Source organism: Felis catus, chromosome B1 (assembly GCF_018350175.1).
Source record: "Felis catus isolate Fca126 chromosome B1, F.catus_Fca126_mat1.0, whole genome shotgun sequence".
Lineage (NCBI taxonomy): Eukaryota > Metazoa > Chordata > Mammalia > Carnivora > Felidae > Felis > Felis catus.
In genome coordinates, this window is record NC_058371.1 from 154,369,320 (window position 1) to 154,383,511 (window position 14,192).

The following is a 14,192-nucleotide window of genomic DNA, read 5'->3' on the forward strand; positions in this document are numbered from 1 at the left end:
ATTTTTATCTGTACAGATGTATGTCTTTATATCAGTGCCTCTATAAAAATTGAAAAGCAAAAGCCAGACCAATAAAGTATCACATTTTAAGACAAAGGGAAAACATATTTACTTGTAGAAACAAGGTTATTTTCACAATTAAATATGCAAACAATCTCTGTAACAGAAAAGACACAACCCTGTCTGCTTCAATGGTTTATATTATCATCCTGGCCCCTGCAAACTTTTGCACTAGAAGCTCCAGGTATACAAAGCCAGGTGCTATGTGAGTTCCTAGGAATACAATTGTTAGCAATATCAAAGGGGCCTTGACCTCATAGAGCTTATAATCTAGTAGGGAGAAAACCATCAGGAATTTTAGTAAAGTTAAACAGGCAATTACAATAGACCGCCTTTCTTAACCATTAGAAACATTGGAAACTTCAAGGAGCTCCCCTTTTGTAAATCACTAGGAAAGCACAAAGACCCAGGAAAACAGATATTTGGCTTCACCCTCATTTTGGACTCTGAGATCTGAGTCCTTACGGATCTGAGGCCGTGTTACCCCATGTGTCTATTTGTGCCTGTAAATACCAGTTTCCATACTGTTGTCTACAGACTCTTACCTACCACATTGTTTGTCTTTGTCCTTTGCCCATTTCAACCATCTAGTATGCGATCTGCAAATTCCCCTATAGCTGCCATGTTTTCTCTGAATGTTCTCATAACTGGCTGTCCATTCATTAAAACCTGGCTCCCTCTTGTGGAAGTCCTTCCACTGAATTATTCTTAAGAAAAAGTTTTTTTGTTTTGTTTTGTTTTGTTTTTATTTCTCAGTCCATAAACCTCACCACCAAGAGGTGACATAGATATCCTCCTTCCTCCTTTATGCCACAGTCAGGTATTTAATCCCTCACCTTCTTCTGAAGGAATTAATGCTATCTAAAGCAGGTGTCATCTTCCTGTGCCATCTTCTTGTATCTTGATACCATCTAAGGAGCTGCCTTTATTATTTATTGACTTTACCCTGACACATGGCATCATCATCATTGTCACCAGCATGAGTCGGTAAATGGGAATTGGTCAAGTGCAGAAACAAGTGCCTCAGAAAGTAAAAGATGGATTTCAAAGCCCAGAAAAGAGAAGACTGCAACCGGAAGAAGGAAAAACATCTCCTTATTAAAAGAGGAAAAGAAAGAAAACAGGAATATAGAACCAGGTAAATAGTCTGTCTAGTTTATTTTGTATTACATTTTGTTATTTTTACATAATCCATTCATTCTGTACATATTTGAGGCACTGAGACGAGAGTGTAATTGCATCTATCTCCCACTAACAGATTAGCAAGGCAGTGAGTCTCCAGGGAAAGATGACATAATTGTGTGTTTATGCAGATAGAGCTTTAGAAGGTGTAACAGAGCTCTTTCAGTCCCAGAGTGCACAGCCACAGCAGAATAATATGCATGCAATACAAAATGGGGCAAAAAATAAAAACCATTTCATGGAATTTCCAGGCAGATTGGGGCTTAATTAGACTCAAAAAGTTCCCCAAACACGACACTGTGGGAGCAACAACAAAATTATTTCTCTTGGTCTCAGCGTGGCTATTGAAGAAGAGAGATTTGCTGAACTCAATGGACCAGATGAGAACAGGAATAATGTAGTAAGAATTAGTATAGAATGACCTCTGAGAACTCAGCAAGACAATGAGGGACTCCATAGAAGTCAGTGGGAACAGAGCAGTTAGAACTAGTTGTCCATCATACCCTCAATGTTTTGGGACTACGTCAGACCCATGGAAACTTTCTAGTACCTAGAAAAGGAAAGGGGAGAATGTGAAATAATTTGGATTACAAATTTTGACACTCTAATGAAATAGGGCTCAAAATACAAAATATAGTCTTAGAAACATAAATGTCTATTTATTATACATCTGAATGAAGTTCCCACCTGTGGCGAGCAAATAAAAATAACTAAAGGTTCTTACAAGATGAGTTTTAAACTCATGTCAGAGGAATAAGCTCTTATTATAACAGGACATTTTGTGAAGTAGTGCATTGAAAATATCAATGATCTATTTTGGGGCAAAAAAGAGAAAGCCCAGATAGAAAAAAAATACATCCTTATTTTCATTAGTTGGTTGAAAGGCTTAAATCAACCAAAATATTACCTTGGACTTGTATGAATGAATATGTAACATTTTGGTGATTTTGTTGTTTTGTTTCCCCACATATAAAAAATCTATAAAGACAGATTTTATTGTAAAGAATTTTTCAAATATTTATATATTTTCAACTGGGAAAAACAGAGATATATATTTATATGGGCTCAAAACTCTAACAGATAAAATGCAAGAGTAGGAGTTCACACTGTGCCCATTCTGTATCCTACACTCAGCAACAAGACATCATCAACTGAATGAGATTCCTCAGATTAAAATTATTTCATTCTTGTTTTCTCAATATCTTCTATTGGGTAGTAAAGTGATAAATTAAAATAATAATTTAAATACTTTTTTAGGCATATTTATAATGGAATTCGAAGTGATGGACATAAATCCTTACTTGGCACGTAGAATGCAATAGCCAAAATTTATTTGCTGCTTTTCTTCAAAGAGAAAAAAATGATGTTCTAGTAAAGGGTAAACATGAGAATAAGGTAAAAGGATTCATTGTTTACCTGACAGGTTGCCCACAAATTCAGATTATTTAGGAAATATCTTTCAAGGCTAAGCATTTACATTCAACAACTGTAAGCTAATTGTGAATTGTTATAATGTGCTTGACAATATCCATATAATAGAAATTAAGTTTAAAAATCTGAAAAAGAGAATCGATCATTGGTAACATTATAAGTAGTTTTTTTTTTACCTTTCATTGCATATAACAAAAACTGTAGTATCAGTGGTTAAAAAAACTGTATGAGTTATCTTTCTTCACCAAACGTGTCCAGTCTAGTGAAAAAAGAGTGAGTCAGTGAACCTTTCACTGACATAAGACACAATTAACTAAGTTTCCTAGTAATGGGATTCATTTATTGAAAATTTTAACATTGGATGGCACCCTCTCTTTATAAACATCATCCCAGAACTTTTCTAGAAGAATTCCTCTGCCATGGCTCATTAAGCTGGAGAATTTTGGTTCACATTTATATCTATATGTTTATATATCTAAATTTTTTTTTCATGAAAGGAAATTGCCCAGACAAGGAATGTTTCTTCATTCAAACTAGATTTTTAATAAATATTTATTTTAGCCATTTAGGAAAAGAGAAATGAAAGAATCTCACATGGTATGTAATACAAAGTATCATTTCCTATGATAAAATACTGATATTTTATAGAGTTGGATGTGAAATTTTCATGAAATTTTAGAAAGGGGGCAATGGGACACCAAACAGTCCACTAGATGCCCCTGGTTTATTATCCATGTCATTAGAAATACTTCTGCAAAAACTTTGAGAAACATAGCAATGACTACAATTCTTTGGTTACCATTTTCACATCCTTTCCGTAATTCAATAACTTTGCCCAATTTTGCCCATTAGTAAACAGTACCTCCTTGAGCCCTTACTCCTCATTACTATCCCCTCACTCTGAAATTAGGGGCCCATGTCTTGGTCCCAGATCCAAGTGAAAAGTGCCAGGCACTGGCAGCTGTGTTACCTGCTAATTCATAAAGTCCTTAGTGGGCCCTTAGCAAAAACTAGCAGAAAATATCTATGTCTCTTTTTCCCTTTGCTTCCAGTAACCTGGATTTCAAAAATGTCAATTGGCAGTGTTAACAATAACGTCTATCAGCAGTGAAACAATAATAGCTTGGGGGTCAGTCGTAATATACAAATCACTGATAAAATGGAGAAAATATAAACATGATCATAATGATAAAGGACATAGAGAAATAAAAGGACAGGACTCTAAGAATGGCTTTTAACTTTCCAGTGAAGGGATAAGGATATTATTTCTTCTGCAAGAAGCTTGGAAACAAATAATTTGGAATGTGCCTTTATCTTGCTTCTCAGACTTGTGCTTCCATAAAAGGATAATATTTGGATTATTAGGCTAGCTTTTGTAAAATCCAAAGATTTTACTAAGAACTTTTACAGACTTAACAATTCCCTTGGCATGGGAAACCAGCAAGGGCTGTCAAGTACAGAGGTAGCTGTCTCCTTCTATGGGTATGGCAGAACCTGGTATTTCAAACTGCTTTGCATTCGTCCCCATAGCATTTTGTAAAGCCTGTTTATGAAAGAGAGCGGTACAGGATTTCCTGCAGATTTCAGTCTCAGTGATTTATTAACTGATTTCTATACAATGGTTAATACATTCACCACTAGTAAGGACACAGAGAAGAATTACCATCCTATAAATTGTCAGTAAAGTCATTTTCAATATGAAAGTAATCATCTTTTATTAAAGTCTACACAGACTAGTTCTCTCTTAGTTGTAGATAGTGCACGCACAGTTTAAAGCAGTGTCTGGAATACTCTCCTAGGGTGTAGACTATTACTGAAATCAGGGAAAGGATCAAAGCAAGTTCAATATTATAAGGTTGATTTTTTAAATAGGTTTCATTGATGCACAGCTGAAGGAAGATTATCAGATCTTGCAACAATATGATCAAAATATTCATTATAAGTTGCTTCTAATAAATTGAACATTTAAAAAATGCATTAGGCCTAAAGAGGGAACATATCAAACTGTGATTTTAACTTAACTGTCTTGGCTGATACTACAAATATGATAATATATGACTCAAGGAAAATACTACCTAAAATCAATTTTAAATCACTTTATTGATATTGTGTACTTCACTCCTAACCACGGGAAAAATAATGCTGCTAGAAAATGTTCATATAATGATGTTGTTCTAACTTTCTGTCATTTAAGCAAGTAACAGTGGCCTCAGTTTTTTACAGTTAAAGTTATATTTTTGTGCAAAAAAAATATATTATTTAAAAATACTTTCATTATATAGAATTTTCCAATGGTCTACATTTGAAACTTCTTCTTATGCTGAAAAATTTTTCCCCAGATTAATATGTCTGGAAATTAGACATCCACAACAGAGACTTTTATCTTTCCGTTTCTTGATTTACCTTTAACGTATTATTAACATTACCTTATTTTTTCCTTCTGTTATATAAAGGAAGGAGATATGTAAAATACATTTGCATTTCCCAATTCAGCATTCTAAAACAGTTGCCTGCCAAATTCTAAAAAGGTAATGTTCAATTCCTAAATCACCATGAACCATTATGATGTACAACTCTGTCCATTTTCTTAATGTGGCCACTATGACATCATGATCCTTTTAAAGGCAACACTGTGCTTCACATCATCATGGTTTGCCTTGAACCATACAGAGTTCTTTTCTTACTAATGTGACATATAATAGTTTTCATTTTTGTGATTTATTTTATCATGAGTTCTTTGTTATATATTTTAGGTATTTAGATACTTGAAAAAAACAATTCCTTCTGTAAGAACATAAGAACTATATATTTTTTTCCAAACGGAATTACAGTTTATGGGTATCTTTTCCTTCCTTCTCTATTTCTACTCTTTTTCTTTCTTTCTTTCTTTCTTTCTTTCTTTCTTTCTTTCTTTCTTTCTTTCTTTCTTTCTTTCTTTCTTTCTTTCTTTCTTTCTTTCCCTCCTTCCTTCCTTCTCTCTCTCTCTCTTTATCTCTCTCTCCCTCTGCCTTCCTGCCTGCCTTCTTTCCTGACAAAAATCTTCAGAGAAGCCACAAACAATTGCATCACATATTATTTCACTGCATTAATGACATTGTGTGAAAATACTATTTATATTTTCTATAAAGTTCTTCAAGTAAATGGCTCTTTATGTGTAAGTACCATATGCATGAATACTAATAGTTATACTTAATTTTACCCACTCTATTAGTCAGAGATTCACCAGAGAAATAGAACCAATGACATATATACCTTTTTCTCTCTATCTATCCATCCATCTACCTTAAGAGATTTATTATAACAAATTGGTTCCCACAATTGTGGAGCTAAGTCCCACAATCTGTTATTGGCAAGCTGGAGATGCAGGGAAGCTGGTGGTATAGTTCTAGTCCAAGTCAGAAGGCCTGAGAACCAGGAGAACCAAATGTGAAAATTCTAGTCCAGGACTGAAGAACTGAGATGCAAGAAAGCTGATGATAAAAGTCCCAGTCAAGGACAGGAAAAGACTGATGTTCCAATCCAATGGTCAAGCAAAAATGAGAGCAAATTCTCATTTCCTCTGCTTTTTGTTATTGTTGTTGTTGTTGTTCTATTCATGCCCTCAATGGATTGGATGATGCCCACCCACATTGGGGAGGGCAACCTATTTTACTCAATCTACTGATTTGAATGCTAATCTCATCCAGAAATAGCCTCACAGACACACCCAGAAATAATGTATAATCTGGACATCCTGTGTTCCAATCAGGTTGACACATAAAATTAACTATTGCATCCACATACTTTTGTTCTATTTGACTCTTTTTTCCCTTTGCCAGCATTGGTAAAATGTATTTACTTTATAAAACTATGTCGAAATGTACTCTTCTTAATTATTTTCTCCCCAAACTGTGGCATGTATCTCAATGCCTTGCATTACACTTTTTATGTTTTAATATTATAATTCAATAATCAGGTATATTATAGGAATTCAAAGGTAATGCAAAGTATATTATTAAAATTATGATAAGTTATATACTTGGTATAGCAAACAAGTTTATTTTATATTATAAAACGTAGCTATAATCTTAAGAGATGAATTATATTCATTTGTAGATTCATTCATGTATCATATGTTCCCAAGTGTCCTAAGTCCCACATGATGAACCTGTAATGCCAATATTGAGCATGCATTTCCTAATAAAATTAGGGTTAACAAAGACGTAAACATTAAAAAATAATAACCTGTGCTCACACTAATTAATATTGAAACTCTACTTCCTCCTAAGATAATTTCCTTTTTCAAAAGTAGGATATGTAATATATCAATTATTCATTGAATTTTCACCACAATTCACATGCTCCTTGGCTTACTAAAATTGGATAAAAGTGGACTTTGGTCTATTTCTCCATTTTAAGATTTTTTGCTGTTTGAGGATAAACCACTACACTGACTTTTTTTGGCATGGGATATAAAAAAAGTTACTCTGGTAAGACAACAGTTCTCTATTAGAATTAACTTCTAATAATCTATTTCTTTAGAAATACTTAATGTAAATGATATTTGCAACCACTGTGACTTTACTTTTAATATAGTAAAATTATTTGATTGTTCTATGACATTAAAGTGCTCAATTCTCTATAGGGTTTAATTAACTATATATCATACACATACATGGATATGCATCTCACAAAAACATGTCATTTCATAGAAAATATAACCAAAATACATTAAACTAGAACTAAGATGTTATTTCTTTCCTACTAATTAAAAATTGCTAAAGGCTTTATCATGTTTGTGCAGCAAAGATTTTTATAAATTAAAAGAAAACTTAGACAAGATATGTATCTGTTGCCTCCATTTTACTGGATAAAAAAATGACAGAATAGTTAATGCTTGGGCTTTAGGAAGGAAGATATAAACAAATCTTCTTTAGTAGGAAGATATAAACAAAATAATAATGATTCAGTAGTATGAGTGATTCATATTCAGCCTAAAATACAAGTAGCAAGTTAATGCTTCATATTCAAGGGTATTTCAGGTGTTTTACCCTTGGTTCCAAAAAGAAGACTTTTACTATGACCAGAAAGAAGAGATGGGCATAGAAAAACAAAGATAACTAAGAATATAGGATCAAAAATCTAAACTATTTAATTCTGTCACAGAGTAAGAACTCCATGTCCCTTTCAAAGTCCTTCTACCTGGACTAAGAAACAAACTGGCTTGAGATTAAGAGAAGGAAATAAAATTTAATGGTGTACATATGGGGTATCCATACAGACATGAAAACTACAAAGACGGGCAAAATGAGGTATATATGCCATCCTAAACTAAGGAGGGAGGGTGGTTTGGGACTTAGAAGGGAAAGAATACAATACTCAGGAAGATAAAAAAAATAAGTGTTTATCAAATAAATGTTTGCTGGGCCACTCAGAAACAATGAGATGTAGAGGACTTTGATCAAATAGGCCTTGTTGGTTCCTCCCTGTGTACCATGTCTGCTTTATAGGATAATGTAGTTATCTATGATGGAAGCTCTCTTCCTAGAGCAGTTCCTCTATCTAAATCCTTTTTTAGGGAGTTGAGGGGGAGTAAAAGAGCTTTTTCTGAATATGCTGTATTTTTATGTTTTTTAACTCAAAATCGTCACTATGCCTAAGTGGCCTATCTTTGGGTAGCCTGTCCTTAGTCCTTAGAATGGCAGCGACACTCCCACAGATTAACATATTTGGCAAAATTGACACTCCCCAAACTGAATCAGGCACGCAGCTTTACATGGCATATTGGACAGGGTAGACACAAGAAGCCCTACTAGAAAGAACCACGTGGAAGTGCATCAAGAGTTAGATAATTGCCTACAGGAAGCAACTGACCACATCAATTTAGAATGACTGGTCATAACTGAAAGGTATTCAGCAAAAACATGGAAAGTCTTGACTAAGCCAGAATAACATTTATTTTCCTTCATTTATGAAAAATTGTAAGTTGATTGGGGTGATTGGGTGGCTTAGTCCGTTAAGCATCTGACTCTTGATTTTGGCTCAAGTCGTGAACTCACAGTTTCATGGGTTTGAGCCCCACATCAGGCTCTTTGCTAACAGACTGGCGTCTGCTTGAGATTCTCTCTCTCCTTCTCTCTCTGCCTCTCCCCCACTTGCACTCTCTCTCTCTCAAAATAAATAGATTTTAAATGACTGAATTTTGCTTAGCATAATACTCTAGTTCAATCCACATCATTGCAAATGGCAAAACTTCATTCTTTTTTTTATGGCTGAGTACACACACACACACACACACACACACACACACACACACACACATCTTCTTTATCCATTCATCGGTCAATGGACACTTGGCCTGTTTCCCTAATTTGGCTATTGTAGATAATGTTTCTATGAGCATTACAAATATTCAGTATAGAGATTTTTGATTTACCACAGGGTTACATTCTATAAATCCCAAATTCAAATCATAATTTGAAACTATATTAAGTTGAAAATGCTTTTAATACAACTAAACTACCAAATGTGATAGCTCAGCTTAGCCTAACTTAAATGTGCTCAGGGGGTGCCTGGGTGGCTCAGTTGGTTAAGGGTCTACTCTTGATTTTGGCCTAGGTCATGATCTCATGGTTCGTGGGATCGAGCTCCATGCTGTCAGCATATAGAGCCTGGTTGGGAATCTCTCTCTCCCTTTCTCTCTCTGCCCCTCCCCTCCTCATGCTCTCTCTGTCTCTCAAATAAACAAACTTTAAAAAATGCTCAAAACACTTACATTATTAGTGAATAGTTGGGCAAAATCATCTAATACAAAGCCTATTTATCATATGTTGAATATCTCATGAACATATTAAATACTGTACTGAAAGTGATAAACAGAATTGTTGTATGGACAAATAATGAAGCTAACATCAATCTTGTCAGTTCAGATGAGAGAATGAATACTATACGTTATATTGCCCCCGGGCATTGCTGGACCAACCAAGGAACCTACAGGAATGCAACCCTTCACTAGCTTGCAAGTACTGAACCAGCACTACCCTAAAGTGCATATAATCACCACATGTACCTTTTGAAATATCTAACATAAAGAATAATGGAAAGTCAATGGACTTTCAGATTCCAAGTCTCTTAAGATGGGAAAGAATTCCAGGGAACCAGACAAAACAGCACCAGCACCTGCTGGCATGACCTCCTGGGTCTCCAATCAACAGTGCTCACCTTCTCAGGAGACCTCTGCTAACATGACCTCCTGGGCCTCCATTCAATAGCATCTACCTTCTCGGGACATACCTGCCCCCAATTCTGTCCACAGAAAAATTCACTTGCAAGCCATCAGGGAATTTAGGACTTTAGAGCATTAGTTCCCCATCCCCATGGGTGGTGCCACACACCAAAACACAGCCTGTCTTTCTTCATTGCAAAACTTCGTTGCCAGTTTTTACTGGCTTGCGATGCATCAGGGGGACAAACTTTCATTTGGTTCAGTTACAAGAATGGTTGTTAAGTATATTGGTTGTTCACCCCCATGATCATGTGGCTGGCTGGGAGTTGCAGCTTGCTGCCCCTGCACAGCATCATAAGAGAGTATTGTACCACATATTGCTAGTCCAGGAAAAGACCAAAATTTCAAATTCATAGCATAGTGCCTATTTAGTGTGGATTGCTTTCATACCATTATAAAACCAAAAAATCATAAGTGGAAACATCGTAAGCTGTGAACCCTCTGTGTGGACAATGAGGTGAAATTTATTATGAGTTTTTAAGTCAAGTGAAAAAGGAAGTAAGTGGCATCACTAACAAAATCCTGTCACCACAAGATTCATGTCTGTTTGGCTCCCTTACAGTGCCTGTTTAAAGAATATGATTGGTTTTCTTAAAAAAAAAACAACACTGTGCAAATAATAAGTAAAAGAGGAAATGTGTACAGATACTGATAACAAAAATGTGTAATTATACTCAAGCCTAATTATTTCTGTCTCTGCCTCCCCCAAAGTAATGGTATTCTTTTTCTTTCTTCCTACTTAGTCTCTCCAAATTGATCCTACTAGTGACACCACATTACACAAAACTGTCTGTGAAAAGGAGAAAAAGTTTAAGAAGTCTGCCTTCTATGGTTGTGAATTAGCTACTTTTAAGTAACTATTGGCAAAGTCACCAAATACAAACTGACCAAATAAATTGTGCTATGTGATATAAAGCAAGTGATTCACTTACAGTTCTCTGCCCATAATACATGATGGCTTAGTAATCAGTGCTCCTGATGCCTTCCTGAAAGGAAATCATATTGTATCAAGAAAAAGACCTGATGCCTATCTAGCATTTAATGAGGCTAATTAAATGCTCTTTTCTTCTCCCAAATAAGTTTTTTTTTCCCTTACTGAAGGAAAGAAAATCAAGCCTCGTGTTTATCTCTGATAATCAACTTCTTATAGAAATTCTCATTTGCAATAAGCCTCCACTCAGGCAAAGTGAAGTTAACATCGTTTAATAACTTTTGCTCTCCTTTCCTGACAAAAAGACTAGGGGGCAGAATTTGCTACCCAAAATATGCCTTTTTGGGATAAGGATTTTTTAGGCTGATTATTTTTGAGAAGTAGCAAACATGGGAGAAGCTCTGAAAACAAGTAGAGGTTATCCTTTTATAAGAGATATTCATATGTATCAGGGAAATCACCATTTGTAAGGGTGTCCTCTGCACCAAGATGAGAAAGATGACTCTAAATCGCTCAAAACTCTTTATCAATGGAGAAGGCGAAGACTTATATCTGCTAACAACCTTACCCTTATTTGCTGTGCCTTTCCCCAGTAACCCACTGTAATCAGCCTTTTCCTTCCCCCAAACATGTTTTGTCTTTAGCGGAAGACGTTATTTAAGGCAGTTGTTTAGGCCATTTCAGGAAACTATTGTTTTCCCAGTTATCTCCAATGTATATAAAAAGTATAGATGTTATTAATCTTCTGTTTGTTTTTCTCCTGTTAATCTTTTGTTACAAAGTGATGTCTCAACCAAGAACCTAGAAGGATTGAGGGAAACTTATTTTTCTCCCGCACAGGATACACAAAAGCTGAGTTTGGACCTCCTGTAGTTTTATGAAAAGCATTCTCTTTCTGTACAATTAAAGAAGTCATTGAAATGTAAAACTATCATGGAATTTTTATTATTCTACTATTGTGGCCATTATTAAACTTATTAAATAAAAAATATTTAGAAATAGGAAATAATTACTAAATTAGAAAACCGTGGGAATCAAGTTTATAAAAAATCTAGGAAGAAATTTTAGAAAAGATTTGAGGATTTATGTTTGAATTTATTACAGATAAAGGTAGGGAAAATTAAAATAGAAAAATACATTATAAAGTCATGAAGCTTGACAGTGATATTTCACAGGCATTGCATAGCTCCACAACAAAAGGGCCACCAAATTGATTTGAAGTACCTTGAAGACAAAAATAGCACCTTCAGTGAGATGATCTGAATTGTGGAAGACCAGAGGTACAAAAAAGATGATCCTGAAAAGAATAAACACTATGTAAATAAACAGACACATTATTTGGGGTTCTAGAGAAAAAATAAATTTAGAATGTTACATCAAAACTATCATCTATTATGTACTATTTACCATACTAAACCTTAGTGATAAATTGTGGGCCAAAAAAGAAAGAAAGCTCACTATTTATTGTCCAGTGAGAAGAGAAAGCAAAAAGTCACAGAAATAGTCATGCTTAGAAACTAATACTGTCTATGAAGTAAAGGACACTGATTCTCTGAGATTATTAATTTTAAAAAAGGAGGGAAAATGAGTTATTTAGATTAGAGAATCATGGAAAGGTTTTTTTGTTTTTTGCTTTCATTTTTGTTTTTGAGAAATTGATTTTTAAGCCAAATCTTCATTAATGAGTATAAATTAGCGAGCTAGACAAAAGAATTTGGAGCACAGGGTAGAGGGTATCGAGCAAGGAAGAGGTATGCTTCCAGCAAAGAGAGATGAAATTATAAAGGCCTAAAAGAATTGTCCAGACCCTGACTGAAAGCCAAGGTGGCTGGATGGGAAAGAGTGGGTGGGTGATAACAAGAGTGAAGATAAAGCTAGAAGGACATCATGTAGGAAAGGTCAAAGATTTTTAATTTTATCGTGAATACAAAGCCACTGAAAAAGTTTAATTAGAAAAATGACATTATATGATTTATATTTTATAATTATTTTGGCTATTAGCATATTAGACTGATTAGGAGCAAGAGTAGAAAAGAATTATTCTAGAAGGTAAGGCAAGATGACTGAGAAAAGATGGTGGGGTGAAGATGAAAATAGATTGTTAAATTTGAGATAATATTTTTGAGACAAAATTGGCAGGATTGGTTGGTATTCAACTATATGTGACAGTTGTTCTACTTTCTTCTATGGGTAACTGGGGAGGATGGTGTAATTTACTGAGAAAGTTATTTACTGCTATTTATTGAAGACTGCAAGAGGAGTAGGTTTGTTTGCAGCTGATGGGGCTTAGGGCAGGCCAGCACAGAATGTGCCAGTTGGATGTATGGATTATATTGAGCTGAAGACAATCTGAACCCAAAGGATTCAGGAGGAGCTTGTTGCCTCCCTCTTAACTGCCTGAAAGAATTTAAATACAGTATCTGGTCCAGCAAGAGAGCTCTCCCCAGAGATAACTACAAAGGGTAAGGACCACATGTGGTAAGCTGGTGGGACCTCAGCTGGGCCTGTTCAAATTCCTGTCTGTGTCCCCTCGTCTCTGCATGGCATGGAAAATATTTGTTTACCGAACATTTGATCTTTCCATCTTTCTGTGAATTATCTTCCTCCCCTCTGTAGTTTCACATACCTACCCCCTTCTTTTTAGATCAGAATGGCATATGAGGCTCAATTGCCAGTCTTTGTGCCTCTTGCATGAGTAATTACATTTATTTTTCTCATATTTATCTGTCTTACGTCAACTTAATAGGCTAGCCAAAAGAATTTAGAAAGGTATAGAAAATATTTTTCCTCCCCTACCCCAGGTTAAGACAGAATATACTTTGGTCATGTTAGGACTGAATGCCTGAGACATCAATGTAGATATAAATGCAGATATATAGTGTTGGTTTTGTATCCCAAAACTCAAAAGTGAAACTAGGACTAGTGATACATTTTTGGGAAAGGTCAGCATATAAATGGTTTCTAATGGCATGAGATCACATGAGCTAGACTATGTGAGCTATATAATTGCATATAGCATGAAGGGGATAAAAGCTCAATAGAAAGACCTTAGGTTGTATTATAGAGGAATCACAAGCAAAGAAGAAATAGAAGAAAACATAATGAAGATAGGAAAGACAGAGCCAAAGACTACGATATTATTAAATTTAATTAAAGACTATTTTTAACACAAGTAAATCAAACATTGCTAAGAAGTAAGACTAAGAATGAGAAATGGCCATGTATTTGACAATGTGGAGGAATTCCTTAACTTCAGCAAGAGCATAGGACAGATGAAGTTGGAGCCAATAAAACTCGCTGTAGTTTTCTATGAAGAGAGGGAGC

General features: G+C 35.0%; 2 long non-coding RNA genes across 6 annotated transcripts in view; both read right to left on the reverse strand.

Annotated features, from left to right (window-relative positions):
- The window catches only part of LOC109499145, a 319,375-nt gene that overhangs the window by 267,833 nt on the left and 37,350 nt on the right, over window positions 1–14,192 (reverse strand). For all 5 annotated transcript variants that reach the window (XR_006597053.1, XR_006597054.1, XR_006597052.1 and 2 more), the window contains 2 exons: window positions 12,093–12,165; window positions 10,870–10,923 (listed from right to left, as the gene is read on the reverse strand). This is a non-coding gene — a long non-coding RNA (uncharacterized LOC109499145). The remainder of the gene's footprint in view (window positions 1–10,869; window positions 10,924–12,092; window positions 12,166–14,192) is intronic.
- Window positions 783–5,542, reverse strand: LOC123385055. The gene is made up of 2 exons (XR_006597055.1): window positions 5,100–5,542; window positions 783–1,792 (listed from the first exon to the last, which is right to left on the reverse strand). It is a non-coding gene; the product is annotated as an uncharacterized LOC123385055 (long non-coding RNA).